General features: G+C 45.4%; 2 long non-coding RNA genes across 3 annotated transcripts in view; both read right to left on the bottom strand.

The window, feature by feature from the left end:
- Positions 1-4,966: 4,966 nt before the first annotated feature.
- LOC144579156 (uncharacterized) lies at positions 4,967-6,879 on the bottom strand. 2 transcript variants are annotated; one of them, XR_013526086.1, is made up of 2 exons: positions 6,395-6,879; positions 4,967-5,163 (listed from the first exon to the last, which is right to left on the bottom strand). It is a non-coding gene; the product is annotated as an uncharacterized LOC144579156 (long non-coding RNA). The 2 variants fall into 2 exon arrangements; XR_013526083.1 differs by having other exon boundaries at positions 6,511-6,879.
- An 8,307-nt stretch (positions 6,880-15,186) lies between these two features.
- Positions 15,187-24,643, bottom strand: part of LOC118153802 (uncharacterized) — a 35,677-nt gene continuing 26,220 nt past the window's right edge. The window contains exons 3-4 of the long non-coding RNA XR_013526080.1: positions 23,100-23,254; positions 15,187-18,052 (exon numbers count right to left, since the gene is read on the bottom strand). This is a non-coding gene — a long non-coding RNA (uncharacterized LOC118153802). The remainder of the gene's footprint in view (positions 18,053-23,099; positions 23,255-24,643) is intronic.

Genomic DNA, 24,643 nt, shown 5'->3' with positions numbered 1-24,643 from the left:
GGAGGGTCATTATGGTGGGTCCTGGCTGAGGTCCCTGAGAACCCCAAATTCCTCATGCCCTTGGGGCCCTGGATCCTGCCTGAACAGCCAGCCCATCCCGGCTTCCTGGGAGGCCGCCGAGCAGGTCATTAAGAGCATGGTCTCTGGAGCCAGCCTGTCTGGATTTCTATCCCAGATTTGCCACTTCTTAGTTCTGTGGCCTCTGGGCAAACTTCTAACCTTGCTGTCTGTTTTCTCATCTATAAAATGAGGATAATAATTGTATCCCCCTCACAGGGTCAATGTGAGGATTAAATGAGTTAATACATAGAGCAGTGATTGACACACGGTAAGGGCTGCCTAAAATTATTATTATTGCCACTTTAATAACCCGCCCTACCCCCCTTGCTCATTAAAAGCCAGGCGGGGGCGGTAAAACGAGGCGCCAGCGTCAGACCACCTGGCTTCACACCCTGCTAAGCTTTTTACCAGCTGCAGAACTTTGCAACTTACCTCATTGTCAGTTTCCCTACCTGCAAAATGGGAATAATGACGCTCCCTTTGGAAAGCTGTTGGCTGGGGCCTTGTGGCAGTGCAAAGGGAGGGCTTAGCAGAGCCTGGCCCCATGAGCTGTGAGTAGGGCTCAGGTGTGATCACTCCTGGAGTTGGGGGGACTCGAGCCTCTACACAAGGGCGGTCTTTCTATCTAATACAGGACTTTTTCATTGACACGAAGCTCTTCACCCTAAGGTGTTAACTCCATCTTCACAGTAGTTCTAAAGATGGATTTACCTTAATCCCTACCCAGGAAATAAAGAAAATTTATGTCAATTGTTGGCAAAAATTTGTATCAATTGGTGACTTCTATTACTAGATGTCTCCAAAATTTAAAATAAAGTAATATATTCACCAGCTCCTAGAGTTGAATATGAGCATTCCTGCCCTGTTCATTGAGTACCTGTGGGCCTTGATATAGGAACTAGTTTCATAGAGATGAGTAAGATCTTAATCCTGCCCACGAGGAGTTTATAGTTTACTGACAGAGATGGGCAGAGGAGCAGGTAATTCCCCTATAATGTGATGCTTCTTCCAAAAGGGGAACTCACAAAGAGGCAGTGATAGCTCAGAGGAAAGGGTTATCTCTGCCTCCAGGTACAGGTGGACGCAGCCTCTGAAGAAGCCTTGAGATACTACCTTTGAATTGGATCCTTAAAGGATGTATCGGAGTTCACCAGAAAGAGGAGATGGAAAGGAAGAAATGCATTCCAGGAGGAGCTGTGGTCCGCAGACCTGGAGCAGTGTGGGGAGAGGTAGGTGGTAGGAAGGGAGATGCCATCACAGCCAGATCAAGAAGGGCCTCCTAGGCAGTGCAAAGAAATTTCGACCTCATCTGCATGCAGTGGAGGAGTTTTTAAAGAGAAAGTGGCTACATTTGTGTTTCACTCTGGTGGTACAGCGGAGGAGTGATTGAAGCAGAAGATAAGAAAAGAGGACGTGGCATGCAAAATGGACCCCGTCCCAGCACACCTGGAATGCACAATACGTGGAGAACTCGAAAACATATCACTTTCAATAGGATGTTTGGGAGCCCCTCACGTGTGAAATTTTTAGAATCTGTCATGGATAAGAATGCTATTTGCAAAGGTAGAATGGAGTGTTTGCAGGACGGATAGGGAGAAGAATGGACTGAAGCCCCATTCCATGGCCTTGCTTTGGTCAGAAGCTCTGTTTCAAGCACCTTGCAACCAGGTGATGATTAACCCAAACCAAGCTCAAAGACACGCACCATAGCCGTGAGTAAGACCAACTATTGGGCCTCCTTTCTTAGGCTTAGACTTTGGGCTACTGTGTACAAATCTCCACTATTCTCACGAGTCATTTTTTTAGAGTTTCCAGGTCTGTGGAGCTCTGGATGGCCACAGACAACACGGAGGAAATGCTTTGGGGCAGCAGGGAAAGCCCCTGGAAAGGCAGAAATGCAAGTCCACTGGGCTTGTCCAGAGCATTCAGAAGCAAGGACGGCACACTTGTTTGCAGAAAGGTGGCTCCGCTCTGCTTACATTTCTCTGACGCCCAGCACAGCAGGAACCCAGTTCAGAGGAACTGTAACATCCTAAATGACTTTGGTGAACGCCATAAAGTCCAAAAGAAAAGGGCAAAATTCCAGAGTCCCCTTTCTTGCAGATGCAGAGTTTGACTGAATCTCCACCACGAGAAAGGTCCTCAGATGCTGCCCAGGGATGCTCACTGTTTTTCATCTTTATTCTTTAAATACACCACAAAACATATTAATATTGCAGAGGAAAATTCTCCACCATAGCTTACTGATAAGAAATGCCCGATACTGGGATGAGCCCTTTATGCTTATAAAGCGGACACTGGTAGCTATAGTTGCCATGGCAATCTAATTCCCAGCCATCAGGGACACACTCCCCACCCCTGGACTTTTTTTTATTGTTGTTTTTTTTTTCTATTTACTAGTCACTGATCCAAGACCTACCAGGTCATCTCCCAATTCCTACACTGCAGACAGCAGTTTCACATAGAAACAGCCCACGACTAGCTGAATGGACCCCACATTTAGCTTTAGACCTCTCACCAAAGGCTGCACATCGGTGCCACACATACACATCTGTGTCCCCATATCACAGCTGCATCAACAGAGGCTCAGGGCGGTTAAGGGACAGCCCCGGATCACCCAGCGAGCCCCCGTCTGCGCCAAGAATAAGATCTGGGCCTCATGACTCCTGCTTCATTCCCTTATTGCTCTCTGCCCTTATAAGGTGATTAAATGGTTCTTTTTCTCCTTAGAAAAAGGCAAGGAGGGAGTGGTGGGAAGTGGGGAGGAGGAGGGTAGAAGGGGGCAAAATTAATTTGAATGCAACTATTTTGCCCAAGTCTCAGAACACTGTAGTTCTTTTATTCGTTTGGAATGAGTGGGTATACAGAACAGCTTTGTTTTTCAATTCATTAACTTCCACAGAAAAAGACCATCCTTTCTGTTTATACTAAAGGAACTGGATGTCGGAGCCATCGCCATGTGTGTGGTGTAAATAAGAAAGGCCACCAATGGAGACCCGTCCCTTTCATGATGAGAAAATAAAAGTTACTTGGTTCCAGGGGAAGTTTCTTTCTTACCAGATGTCAGCTTTTATTTTTCTGTTTTCAAGAAGTAGGTAAAATAGCTGTGGTTTTAAATTCATTCCCTTTAATTTTTAGAGCCCCAGTGACTTCTAAAGCACTTCTCTGGACATAAATGCTTTCTTTAATGGAAAAAGAAGGCATCCAGAAAATGCAGCAGAGATGAGACATTCAGAGAACAAAGTGCCCCAGGTTATCATGGGGTAATTACCTCCCTGCAGCAGGAGCACAGAGATCGGTGTCAGTGATTTTCCTACCAAGATAAGTAGGCCCCCCAAGGGGTTCTGTTATTGCTGTTGTAACATTTCCGTAGTAAAAGAATGTGTTATTTGGATATAACTGTTGCAAGAAGATGATTCTATTTGTGCACTTTGGCCAGAGGTGACAAAGGGACATGAATATCAGATCTGGGCCTTTCAAATTCTCCATCTGGACATTTTCTCCAGTCCCTGTTCTTGAGTACTCTTGCCCCAAACAGCAATGTTTGGCAAGCTTTGCAGTGAAGACAATGGTGTTGCTCATTTCATCTGTCTCGAAAACGCTAAAAACAAAACTCCTAACTGCAGTGTTTATTACTCATTTCCAGTTATACTTGCATAATTAAAATATATAACAAAGAAAACATTTCCTCTTGTCAGTGATGACCTTTGAACTGTTGCTTTGCTCCATCAGTGTTGTTTGATTTACAAGGAAGTGACAGTTTGTTTCTGTCTTGAGCTTGTAATTTTCACCCGAGTCCAGCAGTGACCTCAAAGGCACAGGCCAACTTCTTGGGATCAGGGGTGGATCAGCAACTCAGACAAACAGGCTTTATTTCCAAGTAAAAACTCAGGAACCAAAACTTCTTCCAGGCTGGAAGTTCAGAGGCCCAGTGGTTTACTCTAAATTTTAAACTGATTTTGGAATTAGCTTCACCTGAGACCAAAGATACCATACTACCTAAAATGGGTGAGGATTTGAGGAATGTCTCTTCCTTTCACTACATAAAGTCTCGTTTCCTTCATTCTCTTGTTTCCTGTTTTTTCCTGGTTGCTCCTAGCCAATGGAGGTGGCTTATCAATGGACCTCTACTTCTGTTGAACTTCATTAGGGAGCAAATACAGAAAAACCTGGTCTGAGACACCCATCTTCTTGTTCTGTGGCTCTTCACTTTGATCCTAAACAAGAAGCTTCATTAACAACTGGAAGCCCTGGTCTCCATGGATTTGAGAGGCTCCCATGACTTCTGCATGGATAGGACCCTGTGGCCCATGATACTCAGTGTTAACTATTTTACTGGAGCATACCCTTCTTCCTCAGCCCCCACACCCAGTCCTTTGCCAGATGATTTACTAAATCGAATTCACAACTTGTAATGTGACTCCCACAGTTCCTGATAATCCGGAGCTGCCCGAGTGCTCTCACCAATGACCCTGGACCACAGCACCACCACATGCCCCCTGGATTCGTGGGATTCCCATGCACTGTGCCATCTGCCAGGAATGCTCTTCCTCCTATTTCTATGCCTGGAGAAAACCCACTCATGAATCAAGTATCAGCTGAGAGTCCCCTTTTTAATGGCAGTATTTCTTAAACACTCCCTGCGCCTGCAAACACAGCTTTTTATCCACTTCAGCAGTTCTTTATCTCTTTCATGGCACATCTCATGACTTGTCATTATGTTTTTGTGTCATTATTAGATAAATACCAGTCTCCCTCTGTGGCTGTCTCCCAATATCCATTATCCTCTTCTTTAATGAAAGCACCCCAACTTTTATCTGGGCGCATTGTTACCCACCTAAAAAGTCCACATTCCTCACCCTCTCTTATGGTTAGATGTGACCAGGAAATGAAATTCTGATCAATGTCATGTGCCCTTTCTTTTTTTTTTTTTGCTGACTGGAATGGAGATGATGGGGAGGGCTGCAGTTTGGTAGCCATGTTGGATCACGAGGTGGAAATCAGGATAAGAAGGTTGCCACCGAAAGAAAGGAGCCTGGGTTCCTGGGGATACCACAGAGCTTCCACACCAGCCTTGGAGTGTCACATGTTAGTCTCCTCTTCCTGTAAAAGAAAGAAACTGAAATCAACGTTCTTCTTGTTTAAGCTACTTCTGTTGTCGCTGACCTAAGTCAAATGAATAGTTTCAGTAGCAATGGCTGCCCCTGCATTTTGCACGAGAGACGAATAGCTGAGCACATCCTACATGTTCTCCAGTGTGAGCCGGGGAAGGAGGCAGACACACCCGCAAGGTTCTAGGTCATCAGTTTTGATTCTTCCACATGCCATGGAGTTAGGATCTATTCAACATCTTTTTAGTCTCACAAGAAATCTTTTGGCAAAGATTTCCTTTCCTTGAAAAAGAAATTTCACTTTGCTTCCTTTTTTTTTTTTTTTTTTTGAGATGGAGTCTGGCTCTGTTGCCCATGCTAGAGTGCAGCGGCAATCTCGGCTCACTGCAACCTCCAACTCCCGGGTTCAAGCGATCCTCCTGCCTCAGCCTCCTGAGTAGCTGGGATTACAGGCACCTGCCACCCTGCCCAGCTAATATTTGTATTTTTAGTAAAGACGGAGTTTCATCATCTTGGCCAGGCTGGTCTTGAAGTCCTGATCTCCTGATCCACCTGCCTTGGCCTCCCAAAGTGCTGGGATTACAGGCATGAGCCACTGCGTCCGGCCTTTGCTTCTTATCATCACCTGCCTGTCAATGAGGGCATCAAATTTATGGAGTCAACTTTTCAGAGTTCATATGAGTTAAGAATCTCGGGTGATGTTATATTTGAAGATGCTGTAACTGTCGCTTCATTACTTGAACCAGTGATCTTGCGAAGAGAACACCTCAATGAATGTGCCCTGCAGAACACGTGCCTTAAGAAGGTCCCAGACAAGGAAATGGATTTGCAAAAAGTAACGGGCCTTATCCATTGCAGGATTCATATTGGCTAGGAAATGAAGCTTTAAGGCCAACAGAAAGGAAACAAGAGATAGTGCCTCTAGGATCATCACCTACAGGAAGAAACCCCATAGAAGAATGCTTTAAAAAAAAAAAATAGAAAATAATTCCTGACACCAAGAAAAATAATACTACTGTTTTAGAAGGTTACATCATGGGTGGGTAAACTGTGACCCACAGTTTTGTAAATAAAGCTTTATTGAAGCACAGCCGCGCCCATAACTTTCCGCACATTCTGTGGCTGCTTTAGAACTCGAACTCCAGCTGTTGTGACAGAGACCCTATGGCCCGCAAAGCCAAAATTATTTCCTCTCTGGCACTGTGTAGAGAAAGATTTCTGACCTGTGGCTTCTGTGATAGGGACGCGTCTTTCTCAGCTCCTGTTTCATGGCCCTGATGACCAGGGAGCCAAATGTCCTCCCACACACCGAGGCACGCCTCGGCCTTCAGCTGCTCACCCAGCATTTCCAAGGGGGCCTGCGTGGGGCCTTTGCTGCCTCTGGCGGAGCCTGGCTCCCCTCTCCCCCGGGGGGCTGCGGGAGGGCGGTGCGGGCCTCCCAGGCTGAGCTCCCACCGCCTCCTAGACGGCGGCCTAGTCTTCCCCAAGCGAACCCGCAAGCCGTTTGGTGAAGATGGAGACGTTTCCGACGGCGGGCGGGGAGGCCCTGGAGACCGCGCCCTCCGCTGCGGCTCCTCCCCTCCCTGCAGCGCCGCGGGACCCGGGATGGGGAGGCGCAGGGAGCGCGCTGGTCTCCAGCCCCACGAGCTCCCGCAGGGCCCTCCCCGGGGCGCCTCCTCCCGGCTGCCAGGGCGCCCCTGGGGCTCTCGCAGGGTCCGGGCTGGCGTGGGGCTGCCGGCCCCCTTCTCCACGATCACGCACCCCGCGTCACAGTAAGGCTTAATTCCCTTCCCACTGTGTCCAGCCCACGCACCAATGCAAAGCAGTTAGAAGGCGCCCTGCCCCCTACCACGAAAATGAAGCCCTGTCCCGAGGGACACCTCAACGTCTCCCTTAGCTGAAAACCAGAGACAGCTGCTCTCTTTGTCCTCCGTTCCCGGCTCCTTCCCGCACGCAGGGACCGCGCCCCGCTCTCCACTGATGGCTTTGTGGGCGCTGGGTCTCATCCTCCAGGCTGGGCCGGCGTGACTGACCTTCGCTGGTCGCTTTCACTTGGCCTGGGTTCTTCCGCACTGCCATGTCCAGGAAAGGGTCAGCAAGGAGCCTTCCTAGGTGACCAAAGGCCGCCTTCATGTACCCCCTCTTCTAACGCCCACTCTTGGGAAGGTTATCTAGTCAATTACGTCCCCTTGACTTCAGCAGATGCTCCTGGCAAAAAACGTAGAAGCAGATTTACATAAGGACCTGGGACGATGGCTGAGCATGCATGCAGATAATAATAACAGCTAACGTTTGCTCAAGGTTTACAGCGTCAGGCTTGCATATTTTCTGTCACTTGACGCACAATACAACTTCATGGTTGTAGGACCTAGCATTATCTATAATCGTAGGGAAATTCTACAGAGACACAGAGATTAAACGATCTTCCAGGGTGGACTCAAACTCCAGAAATCTGACTGCCGATCCCGGCTTTAAGCAGCTGGCTCTGCCTATCATAACAGAGTCCTGCGGCAGGCCGCCGCTGCTGGACAGTGGTGCAGTTTTCCCAGGCAGTCCCTCATGAGTGCCTTTCAAAAGCGTTTGGCTTACAAGTTCCATATCTTGGAAATTTTCCAACCCAAATAATGGAAGGTGTGGGTAAAGATGTATGTACAAGAAGGTTCATTAAAAAAAATTTTTTTAGCAACGTGAAAAATTAGTAACAAGCTGAATGTCCAACAACAGGGGACTAATTAAGTACACTGTAGAATATATTTATGATAGACTATCACAAAAGCATTAAAAATTATTTGTTGAAAATACTGAAATGGTATATTGTTTAGTCTATATTGCTAAATGAATGTAGCAGGTTATATAACAGTATTCCATAATCACAGGAAAATGCACATCTGAATACAAAAAACACTGGAAGGTCATCATCATACCCAAAAATTGTTAACTGTGAGTTTTCTCTGGGTGATGGTATTTGGGAACTATTTTTTTTTAAATGATGTTACATGTTTTCCAAGTTTTCTGAAATAAAATTTGAAAAACTCAATACAAATATGTATGCTTATATGTATAATTGAGATAGAGGTCCACTTTCACATTTCTACATGGAATTGCTCTATCACTCACTTTCACCTCCATGTAACTCACCATCAAGTTTGGAAGATGAAAGTCTCTGGATTCTACATGGGCAATTGTCTTTTTTCCTCAACTTGAAAACATAGAAATAGGTTTCTCATTGGTTAAAATAACTTTATAGTTGGGGTTGAAGAATAAAACCAAATAGCCTCCACCATCAAAGATACATAATGTCATCCATCTACTCTGGCCTAGCTCAGCCAGAACTGCCATTACTCAAAACTGGCTTCATCTACTTACACAAAATATATGCAAAAAGAGAGAAGCGTTTCAGAAGATATATGGATTCCATGCCTCTGTTTCTCTAGTGTTTATTTCAACAATAAATATCAGTGCCACCAAGCTAGATCTCATGAGGAAAAGCTCATAAACACAAATGGTTGCGAAGATGTTGTTTGAGAAGATTGAGCTCTGAGTAGAACTGGCAGAAAAAGGAGAAGGAGGGGGAGGAGGAGGAGGAGTGGAGGAAGAGGAAAGACAACAGGTGTGGGGAGAAGTGGAGGATCCAAGGATATAGGGACCCAACCTGGATTTCCACAAGGGAGCTGAACTGACTTTGAGACTTTCCAAAGGTCTGACACCTCACTTCCTCCACCAACAGCAGCGACATCACCTGAGAGCTTGATAGAAATGTAGACCCTCAGGCCTCACCCAAGACCTACTGGATCAGAATCTGCACAGAACCGCCAGATTATTCATATGCTCATTAAAGTTAGAGAGGCACTAACCTGGTATGTTGTTCAAAGCCCATGGTTATTTTGGAATTATTTAAACAAGATTGAGACTGTCTCCCATCTCTCTTTAGTGACCCCTAGTGGTAAACCCAAACGGTAACAAGATCTGTGTTACAGGATGACTCAATTTTGATCTCCAGCCTAAACCAGCAACTGCCTCCAGCCTTCAGCCAGTTGACCTATCCAAGGTCCAAGCAGTTGGAAGATTAGGATCCTAGCTGGCCATCCTGGTTTAGAAAACCTTAGGTAGTCCAATCCGAGTTGGAGGGTAGTGTTTTTCTGCATATTGCTGCCATCAGAACTCAAAGACAATGTTCCTGAGTGAGTCTGAAAAGCACTGATCATGGTAACTTCGGATCTCTTGATGGGAGACACATCAAGATGGGCCATTATTAATTTCACTGAGTATACCTCATGTACTGCCTCTTGGACTATCCCTCATTGAGAAGGTGTTAACTAAAAAAAGAAAGAAAAAAGTGATGCTCCCTTACAGGCTTCTCAGTGTTCAACTGGCCTTTCAATTTATATTAGAGTTTGAGTTCTGTAAGAAAAGAGGAAAAATTCAGGCTATTGTAGAGGTGAAAGAACTACCCTAGGTATCATCTAGAACATTTCCCAAATGTGTTTCATCTGTAGAATATGACTAGAAGTTACAAATAAGGGTTCCAGAGTCAAACTAGTTTGGGAAACACTGGATTGAACAAGTCGGAAAGGTTTCTTTACTGCAGGATGTCTAAGGACTTTACAGCGCTTTGTAAATTTCTTGAGCTATTTTCTCACAGAAAACATCCCCCAACACTCTCTCACACACACACACACACACACACACACACACACACACATACACACTTTTTTTTGACTTCTGGGGAAATGTGATCTTCAGAGCCTCAGAGCTATAAAGTATCTCAGTATCTCACCCCCAGTGGTCATTCTTAGAGCAGTGCCCAAGCCTCCTGTTCCTCCATCTGTCACCCTGTGCATGCTGTTATGCTGCGCCCTAAAATTTATTCCCATTCATTTCAACTCTGGTCTTATCCATCAACCCATCCACCATTTTGTGCTCTATGGATAAATGTAGCAATGTGGAGGGGGGAAATCAGGAATAAAAGAAGGGGAAACATAAATGATAGGAAAAAAGAAGAGAAGGTACAAGGAGAACTTTGCATTCATTTAGAAGTGAGGACTTGAAAATAAAACAACAAAATGGTGACCTGATTTTCCTCCATGCTTTCCTTCTCAAGCAGTGAACTGGTCAATTGGCCACAGTGCTCATTCACATCAGACCCTTCATGCTCTGGTACAAGGGGTCTGAATTACTACCCCATGTTGACAGACACATAACATCCATTTCTTCAATTTGTGGGCAGGCTGCAGACAGCTTCCACATGTATCACGTCTGAGCTCTTCAGGACTCTTGGCAGTGTGTCTTTGGTGCTGGGGTCTGTGGTCTTCAAAGGGAGTCCATCTACCATAACCATTTTCCAGGGGAATGTTTGGTGATTGAAAACACCATGTCGTCTGGCATTTATGCCTTTTCCACCAGATGATTTTGGGTCTGCCCACTGGGGGCTAGATTATTCCATTGTCAACCTATATGGTTCCAGGTTTAAGTTGACAAAAGTGACTCTGCATGACACTTTAGGAGGCAGAAGAGAAACCACAGCCACTGTCCTGAAGGTCATTGTTGAGTGTGGGGCCGGAAGTGCTAGAGAGTTCCAGTGTGTCCTCACCCCTTCCCACTCCATATCCATCTGTCCTTCCAACCACCAGCGCTGCTGCCCAGTGGCAATGCCAGCCCTACCCCCACCAGAGGCACTGCATGTGGACTCACACAGGCGGTAGCTTCAAAGAGCCAATGACCTTGGGATTGATACCAACCTCTTGTCAGCTTCTCAGTGTAGATGCTCCATGTGCTTTGATTCAAGATTTCCTACAAATTCTGACTCAGTCACCAACACTAGGGCTGCCTAATGGCTTTTATCCAAATATTCAACACCATTTTCAGGCACTTCCTTCCCCATCTTTGCCCACAAGGTCTAACGTCTATATTAAATATTTAGTTCTAAAATGTTCATAGTGGATCTGCTTCTCTGAGCCCTGTCTGATACACCTATGAACTCGGGATGTTACATTCTTCTGCTCATATTCTGGGGTTTCCTGTCGGGACACCTTACTATCAGATTCTGCTTGCACCTCACTTGGCTTTCCTTTGGGGACCATCTGGATTCTGCCCATCCTTCTTTTTTGCTTTGAGCCTCTTGTCCTGGAAGTGGCATCTTTAGATACTGCTTCCTGCCACAACCCAAGACTGACTCTATTTCTCACCCTCTCACCAGCGTTTGACAAAGGTTGCTAGTCACAAAGAAAGCAGGTCACCGAATGTTGTATTTATGCTACTAAAGAATTTAAGGCAGTATGAAGAAGGCTTTGCTTTCTGTGGCTGGAAACTTAAAGATGGGGTTTGCAGGGGAAATAAAGATAAAAGAGCCATAGTTCAAAGAGCAGTGACTCTTGCTGGAGCCATGAGAACAATAATTATAGGTTGTAGGTTAGCCTGCTTTGGGTGCCAATTTCTAGCTCATAATCGTATGTGATGTTATGAATGCTTCTTTTCAATCTTGGTACGGTGGAAGAATGCTAGTTTCTAAACCTCCTTGGGATGATCATATGGTCATAAAATCCTGGCAATAAAATGAGCACTCTGATATTTTTACAGTTAATGTACTGTGTACACTATTTATTTATTATTATTTTTGTGAGACAGAGTTTGCTCTGTCGCCCAGGCTGGAGTGCAGTGGCACAATCTCGGCTCACAGCAACCTCTGCTTCCCAGGTTCAAGCGATTTTCCTGCCTCAGCCTCCCAGAGTAGCTGGGATTAGAGGTATGTGCCACCACTCCTGGCCAATTTTTTGTATTTTTAGTAGAGATGGGGTTTCTCCATGTTAGTCAGGCTGGTCTCAAACTGCTGATCACAGGTGATCCACCTGCCTCATCCTTCCAAAGTGCTGGGATTACAGGCATGAGCCATTGCGCCAGGTCATACACTATTTTCTAAAGGAGGGGGGGATATAGGGCGTTTTATCAGTTCAGCGTTTCTAGACATGTACTTTTGACTTCCTATTGGCAGCTCTGTAAGGGTAGAAGTTGATTAAAAAAAAGACTGATAGCAACATAAATAATTCTTGTTAGAGAATAATGGAAATGATTCCAGCTCATCATAATGCAAATGGATTTTGTCTGGTAGAGATGCAATTTATTTTCCTCTAATAGAAAAGATAACCCCCAAACATTATAGTTTGTTACTATTTAGAATATTAAAGTTTTACATTTGTTGGCAAGTTTATTTCAGCATTTTTTTGACTGACCATATGAATCTGTTTCTTTAAATAATTTTGAATTTTATTTTAGATTCAGGGGTACACATGCAGGTTTGTTACACGGTTATCTTGCATGACACAGAGGTTCGGGGTGTGAGTGGTCCCATCACCCAGGTGGTGAGTATGGTACCCCATAGTCAGTTTTTCAGTCCTTGCCCCACTCCCTCTCTTCTGCCTCTAGTAGACTCCAGTGTTTAAATCTGTTCTTCAAATTCTCTTTTGAACCAGTGTTAACATTTTACAGGTTCCCTCATGAATTAATGAGTCACATATAATTTTGACATGGATATGATTTCTATTTCTTTGAGAGTCATGTTTTTAACTTTTTTTTTTTTTTTGAGACAGTCTTGCTCTGTCATACAGGCTGGAGCACAGTTGCATGACTTCGGCTCATTGCAACCTCCACCTCCCTGGTTCAAGTGATGCTCCTGCCTCAGTCTCCCAAGTAGCTAGGATTATAGGCACCTGCTGCCACACCCAGCTGATTTTTGTATTTTTAGTAGAGATGGAGTTTCGCACATTGGCCAGGCTGGTCTCAAACTCCTGACCTCAGATGATCCACCCGCCTCAGCCTCCTAAAGTGCCGAGATTACAGGTGCAAGCCACCGTGCCTAGCCTTTAACTTTTTGAAAAGCTCATTTCATTCACATTTGTTTGATGGTATTTATGTGATGTGAAGACAACTGAGTTTGAGGTTTTAACTGTAAACCCAATTTCAAAGTGCAGCTCTCTTAGTCTTAACTTCTCTTCATACATACGCTAAAACATTTGGATGTCTTAACACTGACTGTGCTTGGCTCTCCTGACACGGATGAGGATATGCAGAAACTCCTGGGATTTGGAGAACCAAATCTTTTGGCTCTTTTTTAAAGATAAAATGGTAAGAAGAGGGGACCGGGCAACCACCAGTGACTTATTACAGTAGAACCAATGGTTAAGAAGTAGCACAGGATTTATTTTATAAAAACAGATGAAGAAAACAAATCAATTACACAATTGCACAAGAGAACTAAAACCATGAGGATTCATTCCTAATTCCTCTCTTTGCTTGTTCAATGGATCTTATTATCCAATTATTTACCAGACTTATTTATGATTGGGCGTTGTGCAGTCTTTCTACGGAAGTCCCTTGATGGGGGGATCTCCCATAGTGCCTCACATCCCAGTATTCTTGCAGTCTCTTCCCTTCCCTTCTTCCATGTCCCTGAAGGTGACCTGCTTTTTCTCCACTGTCTGGAAAGTTCAGCGTGAGTGTACACTTGCGGAGGCACGGGCACACACTCACACAGGCACCCACAGACACAAGCACACGCTCCTCCATGACTCCTGCTCATCCTTCGGCTCAGACAGCATTTCTCAAGGAAGCTTTGAGGCCACTCCAGCCCAGAGCAGGCCTTCCTGTTTAGCACCACACAGACTCTCTGCTTTTCCTTCTGAGCTCTTGTATGTGATCATTTGTCTCTCTCCCCCATTGTCAATAAAATCCGGGATCATTGTATCACTGCTGTATCCCCAGACCTGGCAGGATGCCTAGTACATAGAAGGTGTTCTTGAATGAATTAATAAGAACTCAATGCCTGTTTGTTACAGTGATGAATAGATGGCTGTTTGGTCTGTTATGGTCCCAAAAAGCAAAAGAAGCTGTTAAAATAGTGTGACTCCGACTTACTGTTCATGTCTGAATAAAGGAAACCATTCAAATTTTGGACTGAGTTTGACAATCTGCTATGTTGGTGAATTGTGAGGAATCATTTCCATACATTTCTAAGGGGAACTGGTAAACCTGGGAGAAGAATTTGGCAAAAGCTTTAAAGATTACAGATTTAAAAACCTTTTGACCCAATAATTTTACTTTCAGAAGCATTTCTCTACTTACGTTTGCACGTTCATAAAATTTTCTGTGTTCCAGGATGTCTACTGAACATTCCGCAGGATGTTTCTGGAAGTATCTGCAATAAACTGGTGGCAGCAGTTGCTTTGGGAAGGGGAGGGATGTGGCTGAAGGGCAGGGGTGAGGCGGAGACTTGGGTTTCACAACATGTATATTTTTAAATTTGTAATTTTGTGCCTTGATCATGCATGACCTAGTCCAGAAACTCACAAGTGTAAAAAAGTTACTATGTAATAACTACAAAAAATACTTATTCACGGGAGTTAGATCTGGATTAAGTTTTACTGATGTTCCTTTGATTTTGTCAATCCCAAATTTTCACACATGTACTGTCAATGTATCATTGGCTTAAGCAGACCCTGAAGCTCATTCCTTCTCTCCTCATCACCCCAAACCTTTCGGTCTTTGCAGCACTCCCAAAGTCTTTTCTAATTTGGAAACAGGAGACTCCTTCTATGTGAGGTCCAGAGACAAGATTGCATCTAGATGCACATTGAGGTCCGTGACATAAAATCTCACCACTCTCACGAAACCTGCCCAGTGCATCCTGGTCTCCTGTATTGACCTTCACATCCTTGCCGGCCTTGTCATGCCAATAATGTTAGAAGGTTATTGCAACTAAATTGAATGAGCATGTGGCTATGTCCTCCAAATGTTTTCTGATACAGTTAAGTGGAAAACTGTAGGTTACATTTGTTTATTTTGTGATAAACCCTTTGTTTCTGTTGCTGGTGATCCAGAAAAAGTGGTCTCCTGCAACACGCCACACCCTAAACAAGGACAAGTTGAATTACTCTTTCATTTACCATAGGAGACTCTCCACCATGTGTTTAGCAGCAGTGATTTCTGACATAGATTAAGAAATGATAAATTACACCCAACGGAAACAAAGAGAAACTCAGAATTTTATAGCGGATAATTGTAAAGAAAACAGTTATTTGCATCTCTGTCTCCCACATTTGTGAAAGACAATGTACTTGAAACGAAAATGACCCAAGAATAGTAAAAACAATTTCATTTTCATCTTATAATTGGAAACATTTGGAGAAAGCACTTTATCTACTCAGGCTGCATATTTATGGCTTCGTTTTACAAGGGGAATGTTACCATACCTTTGCCTCTCACTTCATTGTTACTGCAGTTTTCACAAATGACCTATATTATGTCATTTAAAAAAATGTCACAAGTCCAGCAGCACTCCTGTACATGCAGACACCAATATGGTTGGCCTTTGTGTTGAAAGACATTCTATGGTGTGCTAACCTTGTCTGCAAGGTCATATAGAAGTGGGAGGCAAAGATAGCCTGCTTTCCACATCGTTTTCAGTGATAATAACAATTTTGTGGCCAAGTTACATGAGGAAAACATGAACTTCTGGTTATACAAAACCATCATAAAAATCCAGATTGGTATGAAAACACTCACAGGGTATTCATACCTCGAAGGACAACTTTTTAAAATACAGGTTGACAGTTCTGAATCCTCCTTTTCCTTCAAATTATCTCTTAATTATTTAAAACAGCATTGAAAAATCAAATGTATGTTACTTTATCAATGAGACAAATGCTTTTATTGTTAAGAACAAGGAACAATTTCTACTTTCAGAAACATTGACTTTAGAATTGTATGAACATTTTGAAAACTATTATCATTATTTTTAACAGTTTCCAGAATTTGTTCCACTCATGTTGACTAACCTCAAGCTGCAGATACATTAATTTAATGATCCGGGAACACATTCTCCAGCTCAATTACCCCAGCAGGTTCACTGACAAGCCATGTTTTTTTCAAATCAGTTGATCCAAGATAGGGATACTGAAGCTCTATGGGTAATTAATTATTTCTGTTTAAAAAGTTTTACTCATCAAAACCACCTTAGCCAGGGTTCATGGCATTCTTCTCTGAGAACTCAATTAAGCAGTTACTCGCATGTGGTGGTTTACTGAAAATTCTGACTCCACGCGGGCCCCGCTCCTGCTCACCTCTGAACTCGTTTTCCTGACTGGACTCCTCGTTTTCACCACAGAGTGTTAATCTCACCCACCACTTCTCCACTTGTTTAAAGTTCACAAATTCTCTCCTTACACTGGTAGAAGGCAAACCATTTTCAACAGCAAGAAGTACAAAGTCTCACTTCCAGAAGCATGGCGATACAGTTATGTCACTGCTTACTTGATAAGACTCTGCCTAAGAATCTGCAGGAGGGCTGCCTCTAGAGTGCACTGCCAGCTCCACAGCAGCAAGGACCCACACTCACTGTTTTCTGTCTTGACCCTCTCGGCTAGTTGGCTTTTCAGTTGCATTTCTATTTCTTACCACGCGATAGCTACCATTGCAGCAGCCATCACATTCAGGTTCAACACGGGAAGGAAGAAGAGGCCATAGCAACACCTTTCTCCTCACATCATTCACTTTGTCACTAGAGACAAAGATTTCCTAGGAGCTCCCAAACCTATTTCCCCTTAGTCTTTTTGACTACATCTATGTCATCTGGCCACTCCTCGCTGCAAGGAAGCCTAGGAAATGCACCATCAGGCTTTCATTTTTAAAAGAGAGGCAAAGGAAATGGGGTTGGGAGTAGCTATTGAGTTAGCCAAGTAATGAATGGCCGCCTCAACAGCAATCCGGCAAACGGATTGCTGGAGCTCCTGAGCCTGGTCAGAGCACCAGCCTGAGCTCATCTCCCCTCCAGCTTATGTGTGGCCGGGCATTGTTTCCACTCATCCCGAGACTCTGACATCTAGCTTTGAGACCTGCTGAATCACTAAAGATCACGTTTCTGCCCTTTGCAGAATCACTGTCGCTTACTTCAGTAGCAGTACTGCACCCAGAACTTTCATGGACTCTCTTATACTGCAGGACCCAGGCCCATGAAAGCTACTATGGAGCTCTGCTGTAATGATCTTGTTGAGAACCGTTTCCACGCACTGCTCACTGCTCCTTACTGCCATAGATAAGCCATGAGAGTTTTCTTTCAGAATTTGGTGCTGGGAAAGATTTGCTTCCTCTGGGGCAAGTCTGTCCAACCCACGGCCTGCTGGTTGCATGCAGCCCCGGTTAGCTTCCAATGCAACCCAACACAAATTCGTAAACTTTCTTAAAACATTATGCAATTTTTTTTTCTCATCAGCTATCATTAGTGTTGGTATATATATATATATTTCTTGAGACGGAGTCTTGTTCTTGTTGCCAGGCTGGAGCGCAGTAGCGCAATCTCAGCTCACTGCAACCTCTGCCTCCTGGGTTCAAGCGATTCTTCTGCCTCAGCCTCCCTAGTAGCTGGGATCACAGGTGCACGCCACCACGCCCGGCTAATTTTTGTATTTTTAGTAGAGACAGGGTTTCATCATGTTGGCCAGGATGGTCTTGATGTCTTGACCTCGTGATCCGCCTGCCTCGGCCTCCCAAAGTGCTGGGATTACAGGCGTGAGCCACCATGCCCGGCCAGTGTTGGTATATTTTATGTGTGGCCCAAGACAATTTTTCTTCTTCCAGTGTGTCCCAGAGAAGCCACCATGCTCTAGGGAAATTAGTGCACCATCTTCTTCCTGATAACACAGATAACGTAAAGCGTGGTCTCTTTCCTATCCTTGGGCTCCAGGAAGCGCAGATCCAAGTTTGAACCACAGCTGTAATGAGTGTGCTGCACCCCGCAACCCGGATCTGTTTGTCTTCTCGTTCTTCAGGATCTGGGGTTCATTTTGCTATTTTTTTTTGTTGACTTTATTTTGTTATAACCCATCACACATTTTCTATAGAGAAGGGGTAATCAGTAGATGGGGAAGAAACAGAGAAACATTTATTTCAGCACATTTTATGAAAGCAAACTCCGAGTGCTGAAATAATCACAACAGTAAATCAAAGGGGCCATTGGTGGAGAGTAGGTTGACTGCGAATAGACATTATTTCTCAGTCTATAAAATACTTCCAGTATAAGTGGATCTCTACCAACCAAAGGTTGGGTTCTAAAATCTTCATTTTTATATTTGTTGTACTATTTCTCACTGTTGATATTTTTGTTTTTAATTTCCCTTTCTTTTCACTAATTTAATGCTTATAAAATGCCAAATGATCAATAATGACATATGTTGATTTTCAAGACTGGCCAGTTGCCCATCAAATACGCATCCTTTTCTTCTGTGTGGACAAAACCTCGATTTAGTTGGGGATGCCAAAGTGCCCACCTAAAAAGCCTGTATTTCCCAGCTCCCCTTACAGTTAGGATTGACCACTTGACCTGATTCTGGCTCTGAGATTAGCTGGAATTTGCTAGGAGGGATTCCTGGGAAAACCCTTCAAATGGGCAGATGCAGCTGATACCTTAGGTTGAGTTCCCTCGAGAAGGGGCTTGAGACAAACTTGGGTGCAGGTGGTTTATCTGGGAGGTGGTCCCAGATAACAGAAATGAGGAGAGAGAGGGAAAAAAGAAGAGAGAAAAGCAGTGAAAGAGGCATTAATAAGCCAGTTGCCAGGGAGTGCCTCAGTCTGGTTGGGACCCTGCAAGGAGTGCTGTGGGCCATGGCTCGCGATCATGTCAGTGGAGGACAGATCACGAGGTCAGCAGTTCAAGACCAGCCTGGCCAACATGATGAAACCCCATCTCTACTAAAAATGCAAAAATTAGCCAGGTATGGTGGCAGATGCTACTTGGGAGGCAGAGGTTACAGTGAGCCAAGATTGCTCCAATGCACTCCAGCCTGGGTGACAGAGCAAGACTCCATCTCAAAAAAAAAAAAAAAAAGCTTCTAAGGAAACCTCCCAATAGTGACCCAGGCCAGGAGAGTCCCACTACCATGGTCTTGAGACATGTGCTCCCACCCTTCAAAAATTGCTTTTACTCATTGTGAACCTTTGCGTTTTAAAGTTTACACCGGGAGATTTTCATAATAAATTTGTCATTGTGAAGGATGTCATTTCTGGCATATGATAGACACTGAAATTTGTGGTGGTCACCAGACAATGCTCCACCCAGACCCCTCATCAAGAAAAGACTTGTCCCCACTCCCTGTACTGCTAGAAGCATTGCCAGCTTGCTGCTGGGTTAGGGTGGCCTCAGGTGCAGAGCTGCCTGGCCCTGGCTCATGCCCTTCCCCAGGCAGCCCCGCTCAATGACTGGCTGTGGTGGGAGTACAAGGCTTGAGGCAGGGGCAGGGCAATACTGATGACCTTTTCAGTGGCAGAGCTCCCATGGAGCTGTCAAGTCTGCAGGGGACCTGCATTGCAGCAAACGTCTCCCTCTCCCCAACTCCTGCTTCCTTCCCCTTTCTTTCTCAGGGGTTCCTCTCAAAGGCACCCCCCCACAGACATTCTACGCATGAAACTCCAGTCTACAGTTCTCTTCCCAGAGACCCACCCTACAGCAGCTTTCCAAAATGAAATGGTCATCCTGTTCTGCTGCAGCAGATATACATAAATACATGCAAATTAACTTAAAAACAATCCTTAGTACCATAAGCTTTCAAGCTATTAAAGTGTGTCCTGAATTAAGTTGTCATTTCAAGTTGATGTCAAACATTATTGAAAAGAAAAGGTAATTTTGGGGGGAAATGTATCTGTGATGGACAGGAAGTTTTATGCTCCCTAGAAGGAAAGACCAACACTGGGGCACCAATGTTTGGATTACGTCCTTGTTGGGCACTCTGAAGGCTTTTCTACCCTGAAGCAATTCCCTTAAGAATATTCAGGAAGGATAAAGATATGCCTTGCTTTTGTAAAGTGGGAAAAGGCCAATTTTAAAAGTAAAGAAAGAAAAATCAACATACTACCGCCTGACCAATTTTAGAAAAGAGTACAGCTGCCAGTTCATTCTCCAAAACGCATCCAGGTCTGGATCGCAAATCGCAGAGCTATTAGGAAATGTGTGCAACCCCCATTTGAAGATCGTGTCCACTGTACAGAATCCTTCCACCCTGCATACTTTTCCTATTTTTGTTTCAGACATGTTGGTCATGTCAATCAATCACAAAGCACTCCCTGCAGGAACACTCCTTCTGTGGTGCCTTCTGAAGTGGCGCCCCTCTGCCATTGTGCACTGCACCTGCCGCAGTGGATTGGACCAGGGCCGGCCTCTGATTTCAGTCTGTCTTCGTTGCCCAGGCTGGAGTGCAGGGGTGCAATCATAGCTCACTGTAGCCTCCAACTCCCGGGCTCAGTTGGAGTTCCTCCCAGTTCAGTCACCCAAGTAACTGGGATTACAAGCATGAATCACTGTACCCAGCTGTCATCTGATTTGAAAACCAGCAATGTATACGCCAGCCAGTGATAGATGCTTGCACAAAACGATGCATTGAGCCAATCAGACGCTCCGTTTTGGAGGATTCTGCGTTGTGGACGTGGAGAATACCATGCAGTTAGAGAAGAAAGCAGGAGGTGAGTGGACCCAGGAGAGGAGCCAAAGGCCAGAGTCACAGCCACATAGGCCACTAGGTGGACGGGGGTGAGCCTCTAAGAAAAGGGAGATGGGGAGAGAAGTCCTGCTATCCTGGCTCCCAGGAGCTCAGCATGCTGGGCACCAAGGTCTCCTGGATGCCACAGGCACCTGCATGCGTGACTGTCCCTAGTTACCATGGTATCCATAGGGATGGTGGCCATCTCCTGCTGTGTAACCAACCACCCTCAAAATGGGGTGGCTTAAAACACCAAGAATCATGTATACTGTGTATGTATCTGCAATTCAGGCAGGGCTTGTTGGGACCACATTTTCCTGCTCACAATGCACCTTAGCTGGGATGGCTGGGGGCTCAGATCCCAGAGCCAGTGGCCCAAAGTCAGGTCCCTCGACCTGTCCAGTGCCCCTCTCAACCCAGGTTGCTTCTTGGGTGAAGGGTGGACGTCAGTGGTACCTGCAAGTTGCTGAGTCCTATTGCCCCTTCATTGTTCTCCCTGGAGCCATTTCTCACCAGAGGCTTCCTTCTCATGGCCAGCATAGAGCTCCCTAGTCCTGAAGGATTCAGGATAAAACAGCAGTTCAGTCCAATTGTCTGCAGTTTGACCTGAATGGGCTGATTCAGGGCACGGATGGAGACCACACCCTATGGGTGGTCCAGGGCCGTTACTTCAATTTAGAAGGTGGCCACATGAGCTACCACTCACTGGAAGAATTAGCAGTGGACATTCCTGGGCACCAAGGAAAGAATACGGAAAATTCTGTAGTATACACAGTGCTCCATAAAGATGTCTCAATCATCTTTTCATCCAGATGCTCGAACTGCTGGCTTACAGAAAAAAAATACAGCTTATACGTATATTTATCTTGCTTGGCCCCTACTCTGCTTTAAAAAAATTCTCTACTTTTAAAACCTGGGAGAGTTTGTGTTTAACAGTGGCTTTCTGGCTGGGCGTGGTGGCTCATGCCTACAATCCCAACACATTGGGAGGCCAAGGTGGGCAGATTTCTTGAGCCCAGGAGTTGGAGACTGGTCAGGAAAACAGGGTGAGACCCAATCTCTATGAAAAATACAACAAAATAGCCAAGCATGGTGGTGCACACCTGTGGTCCCAGCTACTTGGGAGGCTGAGGGTGAGGGGGTCACTGGAGCCTGGAGGGTGGAGGTGAGCTGAGATTGTGCTACTGCACTCCCATGTGGGTGACAGAGCGAGGCTCTGCCTCAAAAAGAAAAAAAAAAGGCCTTGTGACTTCTGTTGAAGAGACTGAAGGCCGTGGAGATGGGAGATGCCAGGTCACTTTCTCCCATGGTGCCCAGTGTGACTGAGTGGTTCCAGACATCCCGTGGCCTGGCCCCCTGCCTGGCTCCTTCAGGCTTCTGAGTCTGAGGTCCCCATGTCTTTCAGGGGAAACACAGTGGCAGGCAGTGCCTGGAAACGGTGTGTGTAGCGACATTTTAGTCCTGCATTTCACAGACTGCCTTGCCAGTCCCCTGTTAGTTTTGAACTGTGTTGTTTCAAGGCTTGAGCTGACACACGAGACAGGGTTGAGACTGACAGAACAAGAAGGGAGCTGGCCTAGGGATTCAGCCAGAGGCTGCGGACTCCGCGCCGTCAAGCGCAGGCTGCTGCTCTCCAATGACACCTAGTGAACCTGGAGAACTGCAGGTTAGCTGGGTGACGGTCCCAGGTGAGTAGGGCTACGAGGGTGGCAGTTTAGCATAAAGATTGTTTCCCAAATGCCGGGACAGAAGATCCTGCCAGTGTAAAGGAAGCATATTTGTCAAGGCTTCCCCTCCACACTGATAACATTTTTACTGCATGTCTCATAATCATTTTATTACCTATTAAATGCAAGTTCCCAGGTCCTAGTGCTTCTCCCTGCAATGGCATTGTTGTCACAGCAGGCCATTTCAGTCAGGACTGCTGCCTGCTGGAGAGGCGTCCTGAGTCAAGGCGCAAACTTTGTTCTCAATATAACATCACCCCAGGCCCCAGAAAAGCCAGGAGGCCTGGGAACTGAATGTTGAAGCGCAGTCTTCTCCCGGGGTCTGGTCCTCAGCCTGGAGTGCCTGCAAGGGCAGCCTGTGTCTCCTCGGGGCATTCTAGCAGGGGTAGATGTCACATCATTGTATTTCTCTGGCTCTACCGCCACTAGAAGAACCCCAGGCCTCTCAGGTGCTGCCTGGCATCTGCCGTCTTCCCTCTCTGATGCTGCTTCTGCCTGCTGATCCCTGCAGAGGCCACACAGGCTCCAGGGAGGCTGGCACGCCTGCACAACCACATCTGGACCTCTGGCACCCTGGCCATGTGTGGCCTCCAACAGGGACCCCAGGCTGTCCTTACGGCCCACCCCACTGCTGCTGCCCTTTAGGCACAGTTATCAGCCACAGCAGAGCTGCCTGGGCCCCTCACCTGGAGCTCTGAGTGTCACTGATCTTTGCAACTTCGTCTTCAGGGCTCAGCTCTGGTCCATGGGGCTGGGGCTGAGGATGACCCAAGCGACCGACACCATGGGGCGGGTTTTGCTTGCACATTGTTCATGAGTGTGAACTCCTTCTGCCATTTACCTGAATAAATAATGTTAATAAAAATAATAAAATAATAATAAAAATATATAATTTAAATAAAAAATTTAGACCCCCAAACTGGTCTGGTTCCTAGGCCTGAACACAGCTCAGGTTCCCACTGGGACCCTGGACACGGGGCCGCACACGGGCTAACCCAGAACATCAGCTGCACAGGGTGTTTTCCTGACCCCTCAGATAAAATAGGGCCCCACCCCTCTTGGCAACCCTCTCAGTCCCTTCCTCTGCTTATGTTTGCTTCTTATTGCTTCCTGTTCTATTTTACTTTATTTTTTATTTATTTTCTGTCTCTGGTCACGAGAACATAAACACTTTGAGAGGAGTAACTTTGATGTTGCTGAGCACTGTATTCCTAGCACCCCGAATGGTGCCGGGCACACAGTTGGTGCATAATAAATGTGCTGAGTTAAAAGGTAAGAGCGGAGAGGGGTTGGTTTTCTATTCTATGACATGACTTCTTCCTTTCACTTATTAGACACGGCTAAGGAACCGAAGACACAGGGAGCGAAAGATACTCTAGGAGAGACATGCTGGGCTCTGCTTTCTGTAATCTGCCTTGGCAATAAAAATGGCCAAGGAGAGGGAAGATGCTATGGTTCTTTCCAAGCTGGTACAGGCTTGATCACTTTGAATGACAAAGACATTCCTAGGAGATGAGGAAACAGCTAGAGCTCCTGGCCCAAGTGTAGCAGATTGTTCTGAGTCAGATTGTGCCTTCTCTAGCATGGACACGCCATGTCTTCTACTCGGCCTACTCAGCATCAATCAATATCCATAGTAGAAGGATAATGTGCCTGGCACTATACTAGGCGCTGGGTAGAGAATGACAGATGACATTTGGGATTGAGACAAGAAATTATTAAACAAATGAAGATAATTTCAGCTAGTGACAAGTTCTTTATAGACAATCACAGCAGGTGACGTGACGGGTTGGCATCTTGTGGATATTGATGTATGCCCACTGTGAAAGGATGTCTATTGGATATCTGACTCTGGGTTTTCAGAAGACTATAGAACTAAGCCTTTTACATTGAATTTTAAAATATCTAAACCCAACCAGGGGACTAAGAGAGCTTAATCTGGAAGGTTTCACTGCACTTACGAATTTACTGAAAATTCCCCACCACCTGTTATTTTCCTGTTGAAGATGGTTTATATGTCAAATCTGGGTTCGTGATTCTATCCCACTTACCTTTCTTACTCATTTCCAATTTTTAACTGTCTTGGTTCTAATAAGTATTTATTAAGAGTTTGCCATGTGTCAAGCTTAGGAGCAAGAGATGCTGAAATGAATGTGACAAAGGCAAGTGGGTCTTCTTAGTGGCTGAGGACGGAGGCTGTGGAATCAGGCAGGTCTGGGCTCAAATCCTA

Source organism: Callithrix jacchus, chromosome 1, assembly GCF_049354715.1.
Source record: "Callithrix jacchus isolate 240 chromosome 1, calJac240_pri, whole genome shotgun sequence".
Classification (NCBI taxonomy): domain Eukaryota; kingdom Metazoa; phylum Chordata; class Mammalia; order Primates; family Cebidae; genus Callithrix; species Callithrix jacchus.
The sequence above is the reverse complement of the archived record's forward strand: the minus strand, read 5'-3'. Positions and strand labels throughout refer to the sequence as shown.